Genomic DNA, 14,161 nt, shown 5'->3' with positions numbered 1-14,161 from the left:
AAAAAGTGAACAGAAATGAACAAGTTCACATTTCAATTTTGCACAATAACGACTTTCGCATAATCAGAACAAAATGCACTTGCATGAGCTACTGCGCAGAAAAAACACATAAAAAACACAACTGAATGAAAAGACGGGAAAATGACACAAAGAATATTACGTTACAAAATACATAAGTAGTGCCTGGTCAAAATTGTCAGTGGAAAAAATTTCAGCCGGTAGATCGTTCCACTGACTAACTGTACGAGGAAAAAAGGAATTTTTAAATAAATTAGTGCGTGCGTGGAAAGCCAGCAAATTGTGAGCGTGACGGTGTATTGATGCGCATGGCAGGTATGGTTGAACGTACAGCCGTCCGTTGAATTTCAGTGACTTATGATGCATCGTGAAAAGAAATTTAATTCGTGCTATAGATCTTCGTGACTCTAAGCTAGGTATGTGGTTGACAGTCATGAGTTGTGACGGGGAATCAGTGGACCTCAACTTGCTGAAGATTGACCTGACTGCTCGTCTCTGAACCATTTCAAGTTTACGTTTACCATTTAGGTGAAACGGATCCCATACTATTGCTGCGTATTCTAATTTTGGCAATATGCAAGTTCTGTAGGCTAGAAGTTTTAAATCAGGGGGTGCTCTTTTCAGTTTGTGACGCAGAAAGCCGAGTTTTCGAGAGGCAGCTGCGCAAATGTTCTCAATGTGTTTTGACCATGAAAGAGTGTTTGTAAACGTTATGCCTAGGTATTTGTATTCGGTGACTTCCCTTATTTGGGTATTATTGATGCAATACGAAAATGAAAGTGGTTGTTGTTTGTTCGTTAAGTGCGGTTAAGTGAGGTTCGTTAAGTGCGGTTAAACTATTGTTTAATTGAAGTTGATCACCACGGCATGTAACCTGTTTAAAGAGCAGACAATCGTCCGCAAACAGTCTGATGTTAACATGAGGATGGATAGCACTAGTTATATCATTAACATAGATTAAGAAAAGAATCGGTCCCAGTACACTTCCCTGAGGCACTCCGGATGAAACCGGCAATGCCTTGGAGACATGGCCATTAACATCCACGAACTGAGCGCGGTTTGAAAGGTACGCTCTTATCCAGTTTATGATAAATGCAGGAAAAGCGAGATTAGTAAGTTTTTCAAAAAGTTTGCCATGAGGAACGCGATTGAACTCTTTTCTGAAATCAAGGAAGATAAGATCAGCCTGCCCAGAAGAATCAAGTGTTAGAGCGATTTCGTGAACAGTTTTTAAAAGCTGCGTACATATTGACAAGCCCTTCCGAAATCCATGGTGGAATGGAGAGAGTAAGTTGTTATCTTCAAGAAAATTCGTAATGTAGTGAGCGATAATGTTTTCGAGTGTTTTGTAGCTCGTAGATGTGAGCGAAATGGGGCGTTAGTTTTCCACAAGCTGACGGTCACCCTTTTTGTGGACTGCTATGACACGGGCCACACGCCAGTCGTCAGGTAAAGTTGCCGTGTTAATAGACAAAGAAAACATAGCTGTTAAAATGTGTACAATAGGCTCGGCGTAACGTTCAAGGAAAGAATTCGGTATTCCATTCGGGCCCCCAGAAGATTTTTGTTTAACATTTAGCACTAATGAAAGTACGCCCTCAAATGATGTGAAGTCTGACACTTGGTATAAAGAAGACGAAACCTCTGTAACACTATCTTCCTGGTTGAATACAGAGTGAAAGTACTCATTCATTATGTTAGAGATTTCCTGAGGATCAGCGACAAGCGTATTGCGCTGCCTTATTTCTTGCAAGTGCACGTTCTTATTGCCAAGGTATCGCCAGAATTTATCGGGGCTAGTTTTTATGTACTTCGGCAAGGTACTGGAAAAATATTTTTGTCGGGCTAGCAATAATGCATCAGAAAGCTGGGTTTGCAATTGACGAATATCTTCAGTGCTTCGGTTCTATCGCTTTTTCGCGCGTTTTAGCCTACGCTTTAAATGTATAGTTTTCCTGTCGACCCATGCGTGGGCTCGTTGTGGTTTAATATGTATGGTCGGAACAAAGGCACCAATGCAGTATTTACAACAAGTTACAAACGCCTGCCATAGTAAAGCAATATCAGTTTTTAGTAAGTTGTCAACCAGCCTCCATAGTTCATCAAGGATAGATTGATCATCGGCATGACCGAAGTCTTTAACAGTCTTGCGAAGCTTAATGTCTTTCTTCTTACAGTTCCCAAGCCTGCTAGTGAACAGCACAAGCTTGTGGTCAGATATTCCCTCCTCCACACATACTTCGAACTCTGTAATATTTTTGCTAACAAATACAAGATCCAGCATTGAACCAGTGTCACCACTTTCACGCGTGTTTTCAAGTACAACTTGTTTTAAGTCGCACGCAAGCATTATGTCAAGAAGAGGGCTATCTGCAAGCTGTATTTCAGGCCTATGTAACCAGCCTACAGCAGGCAGATTAAAATCAGCCGCCATAATAATTTTCCGGGGTTGTAGCGCAGTCATGTAATCACGCAGTGAGGCCAAGAACTCAGGAGAGGATGACGGTGGCCTATAAATTGCAGATACCACAACTACGTGTCCCCAACAGTTAATCTTTAAAAACAGGTTTTCATGGTTATCAATCTGACGAAGTATTTCTGCGCTAACCGTGCTTTTTAAAATGATCGCAATACCTCCTCCCCTCTAACCACGATCCCGACGAAATATCTGATGTGTCGGAGGTACCAGTATTTCGTCGCTAACCCCATCACGCAGCCAGGTTTCTGTGACAATTGTAATGTGGGGGTCATACTTGAGCAGAAGGAATTCAAGTTGTTCTACCTTATTTACTATACTTCTTGCATTGAAATGTAGAACTCTCCGGTTTTTAGAAACGACGCGGGTGTTGTGTCATTCGTTATCAGAAGTTTGCCGTTCGTGGCTTACGACTACTCGTTGATTTTGATTATCATCCCAAGCATAAAGGCAGCCATCAACTTTCAGTTTATCATTGATAAGAAAAGCACGTTTTCCGCTGTCGACATCTGGTTTGGTAGTTTCCCATAGAAGTTTGCGCTTTCTCAGAGTTTCCGTGCTGTAGTCATGCTACCGTTTAACTTACGTACGTTGCGGAAAATTGCCTCTTTTTCTAAATAATCCTGAAAATATACAATAAAAGACCTTTTGCCTGGCTGTCTCCCAAGACGGTGAATACGCGCGACAGACACGCAGGACTGTTGCGGTTTTTCTAAAAATATGCCATTGATGACTGCTTTACGTAACGCCTCATCATCTTCCTGATCTTGCTATTCGACACCAAAAACAATTAAGTTTTTGATCGGCGACTGTGGTCTTCGAGTTCAGTTAGTTTCTCATACTGTTTGCAGACTTCCCGGTTTAAGGCTCGAACTTTCTCTTCTAATGTTTGGATTTGAGAGGTTTTCACGCCTATGTCTAACAGCGACTTGTCAATTACGTTCAGTCGTGTGTTAACAGTGGCGATGGCTTGTTCATTTGACGTAAGACGCTCCCGAATACTGGCTAGCTCAGTTGAGTCTGTCTTCTGAGTATTCCCTCGGAGAGTTTAGTTGTCATGAGGGAGCCGCCACTTTTGTGTCGTCTTACATCACGTACAAACGTAGACCGGGTCTCTAGTTTAGAATTGTTATCTCTGTATCATTAGCGTTGAAATTAGTTTTTTCTTTCTCAAAATTAATGAAAAAAATTTCACTTTCGGCTGTATCTTTGGGTCCTCGTCATCTATAACTGCTTACATTGGAAATTCCCTAGAATATCTCAAGGAAACACCATTTGAAAACTGTAATGTAATAACTATTGGTGATATCAACTTCACCTTCACAGCACCTCATCCACTAGTTATTTTACTTATTCGAGTTATTTTCAGACCTTTGGCTACGAATGCTTGGTAACCCTTATAACACAGTGTTTTCACAGTGCTTCAAGAACTCTAATCGGCCACTCATTAATTAATTTTGTAAACGAACTAGATTCCCGTCGTTCAGGAAATGCCAATGAGTAATTACTCTCTTATTACAAATTTACTCCACCTTGGGGGATTCCCCTAAACATTTGACCAACACTGTTCCTACTTCGAGTTATTGATCAATTCGCTCTCGCTCTATCATAAGCTTGCCGTCCCGGTTAGCTCAGTTGGTAGAGCGACTGCTCCGGAGAAGTAGTGGTCCCGGGTTCGAACCCCGGACCAGGACGAATTTTTCTTTAACTACGAAGTTTCTGAGAAAGCTGCATAGCTTTCCTTTGTAGCCCTACGGCGGCGTTTGGGCGGATGCCAATGAGTAATTACTCCCTTATTACAAATTTACTCCACCTTTGGTGATTCCTCTAAACATTTGACCAGTACATACCACTATTTATTTATTTATTTATTTACCCTCACGGCCGTGAGGCGTTACAGAGGAGAGTGGGAATAACACGCAAGTACCAAAAACAAAACAGCAGCTAGAAAAATTGAATATAGTTACAGCACACACTGGTATAAAATCAATAACAGAATTAACAAAAGGCAGTATTTCACAAAACAAAACACAAAAAACCAGCAGCTAATAAATTAACAAAGTTATAGACACATACTTACATAAAATTAATAACAGTGTTACGAAATGCAGCAGTATTAGTAATTACAGCAACATTGTGGGGAAGGTTATTCCAGCTGACACAAGTTGTGGGTATGAATGAATCGTGAAAACATCTTGTACGACAGTGAGGGATCCAAACTTTGTGGCGGTGATCAATGCGTGCTAAAATATACGGTGGTCTTTTTAATAACTACTCTTTAAGATAAGGATTATGATAAATTTTGTGAAAAGTACATAATGAAGTTATTGACCTGCGATGGGAAAGAAGCTTTAGGGAAAGGTGAGCTTTCATGGCAGTTACACTACTAGTACTATGGTAGTTGGAAAGAATGAAGCGACAACCGCGATTTTGAATTGATTCTAAGCCAGAAATGAGAGATTCAACCCCAGGGTTCCACACTGATGAAGCATATTGCAATTTAGAGCGGACCAATGTTTTGTAAAGTAATAGTTTTAATGAACTCGGTGCAGATGAAAAATTTCTGCGAAGGTATCCAAGCATGCGGTTGGCGTTATTTGTAATGTAGTCAACATAAGTTTTCCAAAACAGGTTAGGAGAGACGTGAACACCCAGATATTTAAAAGACGACACAGTTTCAAGAGTGATGCCATTAATGCAGTAGGTAGAGGGTATATTAGATAGACGAGAAATGGGGAAATGCTTTCATTTAGTAATGTTTAGCTTCATATTCCACAGGTTACAGCAATCCAGTACCTTGTTAATATCTGATTGAAGAACACATACATCATTATCACCATTAATTTCACGGTAAATAACACAATCATCGGCAAAAAGACAAATGGAAGACGATATATTAGTTGGTAAGTCGTTTATATAAATGAGAAATAGGAGGGGCCCAAGAACGGACCCCTGAGGCACGCCAGAGCAAACAGGAGTTGAATCTGAATTGACGTTATTTGCTGTTACGAACGGACTTCGGTTTGAAAGAAAGCAATGCAACCATGCAAGCACTGTGGAATCAATGTTAAACCTTGTCAAATGCTTTAGAAAAATCCATAAATATAGAATCAGCATGGGACCCCCGATCTAGAATGCAATGCAAGTCATTTGTGAAACATGAGTTGCGTTTCGCATGAACACGATTTACGGAAGCCGTGTTGGGCATTAGTGAAAAAGCAAATGGATTCTAAAAAGTTAGGAAGATGAGAGCAGATATGTTCCATGATTTTACATGGGATGCTGGTGAGCGACACAAGGCGAAAGTTATCAGGGCAATGTTTATCGCCAGACTTATGCAGCCAAATCACCCTCCCAACCTTCCAGTCATTGGGAATACAGCCTGTTTCCAGAGACTGGTCATACAGTTTGGTGAGGATAATTGAACTGTACATCTTTGTGTTAACTAGAAATTTCGAATTAATGTTATTGACGCCACCGGAGGAAGACATTTTAAGCTTTTCAATTATTCTCAGGATGCCAGTTGCGTCAAAAAGAATTGGATCCATGGGAAAAGCATCCAAGACCGTACACTCCTGATTGATAAGGTAAATATTGCCAGAAAAAGCAGCAACAAAAACACTTTTAAGAACACTAGCGCATTCATTAGGTGAAAATGCAAAGCCGTCAGAAGATGTAAGTAGTACTGACGAACTATCTTGTTCACAGTGTTCCAAAACTGTCTAGGGTTATTAATGAGCAAAGCAGGCAAAGTACTGTTAAATAAAGAGTCCTTAGCATTTTTCAGAGCTAATTTGTACTCAGCGGCCGCAGAAAGGTAACCGTCCCATCGTTGTTGCGAATTTAACGATTTCGCCGAGCGAAACAAACGCTTTTTCTTATTGGATAGCCTTTTTAAAACGTTATTAAACCACGGTGATTAGCTATTACACCGCAAAATTCTTAGCGGCACAAATGTATTAGTGAGACGTTCAACAGTGTCCCTAAACATTTCCCAGTTAGTGTGGACAGAACGCTGTGGAAAATCTGGTAAATAATTGTTTAAGAAAAGAGCTAATTCACGATTAATGGCATCAAAGTCCGCCCGTTTGTAATCTCTAATAGATTTGAAGATGCTCCGGCGATTAGGAATATTAATTTTTACATCGAAATGAAGCTAGGTGTGATCACTAAGACCAGGTAAGTACGAGATTGAAGGGATAAGATCCGGCGCTTTGGTTAGCACAAGGTCTAATACATTGAAGATGATGACGTGACTCGAGTTGGCTTAGTAACTAGCTGCGAAAGGTTGAAGTCCAAACAGGTTCGCAAAAAGCTATTGCATTCGGTAGAAAAGGGCGAGGATTCGGCGATGTATTAGCCCACACGATACTGGGATAATTGAAGTCACCAGCAAGAAGGATTGCCGCACCCGGATAACGTACTGAGATCATGTTAAGAGCATCATGCAAATCTTCAACGAAAGTTGCACACGAGTACGGGGGACGGTAGCTTATGCCCAGAATCAGTTTCCTGAAATGAACACGAAGTTCAACCCAAACCAACTCTAAAGTGCTAGAAAGACTAATAGGTGAAGACACAATATTACCGGTGATGGCTATTAAAACACCTCCTCCACTTCTCTGACCTCTGTCAGAACGATAAACTTTGTAGCGCTTCTTGCAATCAAACAGTTCCTTGTTCTCTATCTTTGCAGAGAGCCACGTTTCTGTCAGCAATACAACATCGGCATCACATGAGTCGATGACAGAGTTTAGATCTTCCCGCTTTGGTATTATGCTTCTTATGTTTGTGGAAAGAATTGAAAGCGCTGTCTTATCTCCAGTCGCCAGTCCACTGCCCCTCCCGTACCTCTATGGCGAAGCGTGTGGCGAGCCAGAAGCAGCGCGACAAGGGGCCACTAAAGATCCATTGGGCCAGCTAGCTCGAAAACGCTATCGTGAATAAGGTCATAGCCGCAACCTGAGGTTTTCCCCTCCCTTGTTCATTTTGTGATCGCCAAGGACCATCTACCACACCCTCTCTCTACCATTGTTACAATACAGTTTGTTATACCTCAGCTTATACTTAAAGTCAGCATCCTTGGCGAACTGCACAAGCTTCTTTCTAGCGACACGTGTCTGCAAAGAATAATCTTCACTTACAGTGACCTTTTTATCTTTAACTTTAGCAGACTGAACTAGGATTTGTTGTTTTGTTTTGAAAGACCGGAACTTCACAACAATCGGATGATCCTCTTTATCCGAGAAAACACCTATCCTGTGTGCTCGTTCGAACATGTCATTCGTAAGAACAGGATCAAAGCAGCCTGAAACAAGGTTCAATAGCTTTTCTTCCGTTTCATCCCACGCTTCGGACAAACTGTCTGGTACGCCGAAGAACAGAAGATTTTCCCTGCGCTGCCGGTCTTCCAGCTCTGCCTGTCCAAGACGTAACTTGCTATTTTAATTGACAAGCTGATCGGCTAGCTCACGCAACATCCGCAATTCCCCGTGAGCTGCATCACTGGCGGATGATTTAGATTTCACTGCCGACAGTCTCGCGTCAATATCGGCAATATTCCTAATCATGGATTCCTGATTTAGTTTCATTTCATTAATAGAGGCTATTAGGTGTGATTGCTCTAACTCAATTTTAGCGGTCCTTGAATTAACACCTTCTAACAGAGTCAACATGTAGTTGAGTTGTTTCTGCAGAGAATTATCAACAGCGCTGTCTTTGGACCATGTGGCAGCGCCAGAGCCCGACCCAGGGCCAGGGTTAATCTCAACGTCCCCCGACAACAAAAGCAGTTGACTAGAAACATCGAAGCACTGGACGAGCAAAATCAACAGCACTCCCGGGCATGGGAACAGGAGCAGGCACATATTGCTCGATTTCTTAGCAAACATGGAATAGTTATTACCAGCCTGCATGAAGAAACGCATGCCCTGAAGCAGCCTTATGATGACGCTGTTCCCACGCCCACTGAAAGGCGCAGGCCGCTGCAGTCCGTTTTTATCCAGGTGGAAAGGTGATGTTGTGGACGATGCGCAGGACTTGTACGATGAAGCCATAGTGTAGTAGGGTTGCCAGAGCTCTCCATTTTCCACGCTGCCAACTTGAATGTCGACAGTCACAGGCGTAGCCGGAATGGCATCAGCCGGTGCCATAGGTCCCGCGCTGAGTTGAAGGATTGCCGTTATCTGGATGAAGAAACGCATGCCGTGAAGCAGCCTCACGAAGACGCTGTTCCCACGCCCACACTATCTCATCTTTTTCAAATATCTGACTCTTGTTCTCGATCTCACACTGCGACGTTTTCGAATGTTGTGCTGGATAAAAAAAAATTGTGTCGGACATGATTAACGCTGAATCGTCTGAAGTACTTTCAATGCACGATCCTTATGAGACATTCGCACGTTTTTTGGCACTGCTTTTATAATATTTTCGCTCGAAATCACGCGAAGAAAAATGTATAAAGATAATACAACTACCATAGAGTCTACGAATAACAGATAAGTCGATGAGGCCTAGGTGCACTTGAGGACACGTGTATAAAAGAACAAAAAAAAACAACCGTTCAACATAAAACTATGTGCGAGATGCGAAAAGGAACCTACTTCACTTTCAGCTGTGAACAAAAATACGAAACCACGGAAACAATTTCGGAAAAATATGGTGTCACGCAAAACTCCTTCCTAAAGACATGCAAGGACCATGACGTTTGGAAGATTTTCATTCATGACAAACAATAGTGCAGCCCATAAGAACTTACGGACACTTTTAATAACATAACATTTACTTTGGTAGTACTCGTGACAACATATCACACGGTTCACATCTATCTCAAGCCTCCCGCATTGGTTTGTTTTCTTCCCAACTGCACCCGAAGAGCTTTCAGTTGTTATTAAGAGCCTCAAAGCAACAAGCGGTGCTCGGATAACCTTCACCTCTTTCATATTAAAACGATTACTTTCAGCAAAATCTGTGATGCGGGAGCCAGTCGAATCCGTTGGAAAAACAAACAGCTCATCAATTTGAATGCCGGCGTCCACTGATGGAAAGAGCTCTCAATGAATCCAGGAAACGCAGTATTGCATAAGTATCCCTTTCGAAATTCGGAGTGGTATATCAATATGATATCAGGATCTCCAAGGTCGTTATTAATATTAGTCAGACGTGATGTTTCACAAGATATTGAGCTTGCTATGTATATTGGACGACAGTCGAGAGGATTACAGTGGCCAGCAGCTTAATGCAAAAACGTTGTATTTCCCAGTAGCACAAGCCCCGGCGTTGGTTGCCGTCTATCGCACAAAATTACTGAATGACGTCACCAGCAGACCCTTAGATAGCGATGTTTACATAAAAGCAGAAAAATGTGCTGTATTTTAGCACTGGTTAAAACTAGTCGGGTCGCGATAGCAGACTAATAGCAGACTCGCACTCAGTCTGATCATAAAGTTAGTCTTGCGTTGGTCTACCCCATTAACGGTTTGTGAACGCGCTTTTCTAACCATATCTCTCTTCCGTCCTTTGTCGAGTCGTGCCGAACAGTCCTGTTCGGTCTGTTCGGCACGACGTTTCCTTAAAGTTTCAGCACGTCTTGCAAAGAGGGCTGCCTTCAGGGACGCCGAACTCGCTGTCTCCTCTTCACTTCACGTCTACGGAGATCCTTGGCCTCCCTCAGACTGGCCGAATTCTCACCACCCATACTGCGGCATCAACTATGGCTTGGCGACTCGAGATCCTCTCGGCTATCACAGCCGCAGAGCGCGGGGTGTGTCGTCACACAGAGGGCGCAGTGAGCGCCCAACAGCAGGAGCGGTGGCAGTGCGGCGACCGCGACGAGCCGGGTTTCTGGAGACTCGAGGGCCGTGGTGTGACGTCACAGCGCGGTCACGGCTCAAAGTGCGGCGACGGCGAAGAGGCGAAAGCCTGGCGTAATATAGCTATCGCTACAATAACAAAACACTTTCTGAAGTTGCAGGGAATTCAACCATGACCATCCACATTACGAGGCGAGCATGCAAACCATACGCCACAACAGCTTGTATGGCCCTTGTTGCCTTTGTTTCCCAAGATAAAATACGCACCCGACGAATCTGACTGGTGATCCGAGTCACAGACAACTGGTCTTATTTGAAGGATTCAAGTTCGTCACTTTCTCCAGTGCAGTTATCAACTCTGGTACACATGGTTGAGTTTTCAAAACCTCTACAATTCAAGGAACAGAAAAACTAGAATACTGAATATTATCTCTAACATGAACGCCAGCACACCGAACAGCCATTCGGCGTTTCAACCTACCATGTAAAACTGATAGCATGAGCATATCATAGGGCACACTGCCATCATTATCGACTGGATCAACTGGATCACTCTCGGCATGAGTATCTGAAGGGAAATCTTTCATCAAAGTTCCCTTTAAAATGCCGCAAAAGAAAACCCCATCCCGGCATCTACATGCACATGTTGAACAGTCTCTGGCTTTGTCCACAAGCGACAAACCAGACCCTGTGGCACAAAAAATTCCCTTTTCCACCATCCATGCCCCTAAAAGAGAAACATAACAGTTTGGTTTGAAAGTTTAACGTCCCTAAGGGGCTCAGGTTATGACGCCAGGGGCTCCAGAAAGTTTGACCACCAGGGGTTCTTTAGTGTTCACTGACATAGCACAGTACACGGGCCGCTTGAATTTCGCCTCCATCGAAAATCGACCTCCGCGGTCGGGATCCAACCCGCGTCTTTCAGGTCAGCAACCGAGCACCAAAACATTGCGACAGCCAACAGCCACCGACATAAAGAAGTATAGGAATGTTTACTTTTTATTTGATGGTGTTGATTTCCTGGGAAATCATCATAACCGTCAGGCTTACTACGCCGTCTGCGGAGCAAAGGCCTCTCCTATGTTTCTCCAGTTAACCCTGTCCTTTGCCAGATGCGGCCACTGCATCCCCACAAACATCATCTAATCCGCCGATTTAAATTTCTGCCGCCCGCTCTTACACTTTTCTTCTGTTGGAGTGCATTCTCTTACCCTAAAGGACCAGTGGTTACCGTGCCTTCGGAATATATTCCCTGCCCAAGCCCATTTCTTCCTCTTGAGTTCGAGTTGAATTCGAATTGAGTTTGACTTGGACACGCGTTTGTTCCCTTACCCACTCCGCCTGCTTTCAGTCTCTTAACTTTAGAACATTAATTTTCCTTGCCGTAGCAAGCTGCGTTGCCCTTTTCCTTAGCGTCCATGTTTCTGGAAAATAAGTGTTATTACTTTGTATCTTAAACACAATTTATAAAAAAAAAACAGAAGAAAAAGGATCCACATGATGCCGGCGGTATCCCCGCCAACGACCTCCGAGTTTCGCGTCCGGTGCTCCACCAACTGCGTCGCCTGTAGAATCTTCTCCTTTTCAGGGGTATTGTCTGTACTGTAACCGATTCTGGCGAGTGTTCGGAAGCGCTACCCTTGCATATAGCGGCGGGCGGAGTACGCCCTGTATTATGGTGAGTTCTACGTAGGGTTCTACGTAGTGGAGAGCCCTCAGGGCTTGTAAAAATCTGTGCAGCGTACCCGACGTTCATAGCGTGTAGTGAGAGCAGCAGGCTGCGTTGTCGAGGGTCGTGGATGGACGCCTGTGGGTGCGCTGGGATTTCCTGGTCCGGCGGAATCGATGTAGGCTGGCTTCACCCGGTCGCTAGAGATGCGGACGTCGTTCCCTTCAACGCGCAGGGTGATGATTTTCTCGTCGCGACGGAGAACTGGATAGGGTCCGCTGCAGGGTGGCTAGAAAGGCCTGCGGACGGTGTCGTCACGGAGAAAAATGTGCGTGCACGTTGCCGATCCTTGAAGACGAAAGGGGCATTCTTACAGTGGTGAGCTACGCGTGACCGGCGGAGGGCAGCGATTGTGCTTCGGAGCCGGGCGACGAAATCGGTGAGATCTGACGCCGCGGTGGTGGATGATGGTGCAGCTAGAAATTCGCCTGGGAGACGAAGTGGTTCCCCGAAGACGAGCTCTGCGGGTGTAGCCTGAATGTCCGGTTTGAAGGTGGCGCGAAGACCTAGGGCGACGGCGGGGATGGCTTCAAGCCAAGTTGAGTCCGTGTGGCACGTGACGGCTGCTTTAAACTGTCGGTGGAAACGCTCGATCATCCCGTTGGCGCAGGGGTGGTAGCCGGTGGTCACTGAGCGCTCGAACGCGATGGTCAGCCCGAGGAGCCTGAAAAGGTGCGATTCGAACTCCGTCCTTGGTCGGTGGTGACGCGGCGAGGGGGCCCGAAGCGAGCAATGCAGCCGGCGAAAAAGGCCGAGGCGACGTCTTCCGCGGTGATTCCCTCGAGGGGCTATGCCTCAGGCCACCGAGTATACCGATCAATGGCGGTAAGACCGTAGCGATAGTGTCCCGCAGGGCGGAAGAGCCCAGCAATAATTAGATGGACGTGTGGAAAGCGACCAGAGGGCTAGGGGAATGCTCCGAGCAGTGAAGTGACATGCCTGGTGTCTTTAGCGCGCTGGCATTGAATGCAGGAGCGCGCCCAGGTGTGGAAATTCTGCTGCATGGAGGGCCAGACATAGCGGTCGACTACGAGCCGTGTAGAGGCGCGTATGCCGGGATGGCTGAGGTTATGCAGCTGGTTGAAGAGGCCACGGCGATGCGAAAGGGGCACGTATGGCCTGCTTCGTTCGGTTGACATGTCGGAGTAGATAGTCGTTGTCGATCCAGGTATAGGGACTTGTTGCAGCTGTAGTTAGGACCCGCCCTTGAGAAGTGCTTGCAGTTCGACGTCCTTAGTCTGAGCCTCGGCGAGGACGTCAGCTGTTATCTGCGAAGGGCTGATAGCTGCCACTCGTGAAACCGCGTCGGCGACCAGATTCCACATTGTCCTTCCCGCTGACATGTTGGATGTCGGTGGTAAACTAGGCAATGAACGAGAGCTCGTTCTACTGGACCAGCGGGAGTTTGTCTCAGCGTTATAAGAAGGCGCAGGTCAGAGGTTTCTAGTCGGTGTAGATAGTGCAGTGCTGTGCTTCGAGAATGTGGCGAAAGTGTTGAACTGCTCCGTATATCGCCAAAAGTTTTCTGTAGTAAGCTGGCGAAGTCGACGGGGCAGGGGTCATGGTTTCTTTGCTGGAGCTGGCCGGAGAAGGCGTCGTTTTCCGAGCTGAGAGTTTTTTGGAGAAGAACGCCAAGGGATGCCAGGTGTTTGCTGCGCGTTACATAAGGGCAGCGCCGACGGCGAAGTTATAGGCGTCCGTGTAGAGCCCCAAGGGAGCGTCTGGCACGGGATGGGAGAGAGGTGTGGCGGTGCAGAGAGCAGCTTTGCATTCTTCGAAAAGTTGCGTTAAAGCCGGTGTCCACGTGACGGGTTGTTTTCCTCGTAGACCAGCCAAGGCATCATGGAGGTGAGCCTGGTAGTCGGCTGCGTGTGGCAAGAAAGGCTTTTAAAAGTTCAGCATGCAAAGGAAACGGCGAAGGTCTTTAGCGGTGGTGGGTCGGGGGTAATTTTGCAGGTCTGAGGTGCGTTGAGGCACAGGTCGAGTTCCCTCTGATGAAACTTCTTGGCCGAGGAAATTGACGACTGAAGTGTCGAGCGTGCTGTTTGGGACATTGACGAGTGTAACAAGCGTTAAAAAGACACAGGTTCTGATTGCAGCAAGGTGCTACGCCGACCCACGAAGTGT

At 45.3% G+C, this 14,161-nt stretch overlaps 1 non-coding gene and 1 pseudogene across 1 annotated transcript; one reads left to right on the top strand and one right to left on the bottom strand.

The window, feature by feature from the left end:
• Positions 1 to 4,114: 4,114 nt before the first annotated feature.
• TRNAS-GGA (transfer RNA serine (anticodon GGA)) lies at positions 4,115 to 4,188 on the top strand. The gene has a single exon. It is a non-coding gene; the product is annotated as a tRNA-Ser (tRNA).
• Positions 4,189 to 6,103: 1,915 nt separating this feature from the next.
• Positions 6,104 to 14,088, bottom strand: LOC149325317 (uncharacterized; annotated as a pseudogene).
• Positions 14,089 to 14,161: the final 73 nt, after the last annotated feature.

The sequence above is a fragment of the Amblyomma mixtum genome, chromosome 10 (assembly GCF_055824585.1).
Source record: "Amblyomma mixtum isolate Tamu chromosome 10, ASM5582458v1, whole genome shotgun sequence".
Taxonomy (NCBI): Eukaryota; Metazoa; Arthropoda; class Arachnida; order Ixodida; family Ixodidae; genus Amblyomma; species Amblyomma mixtum.
This window is presented reverse-complemented; position numbering and strand designations above follow the sequence as displayed.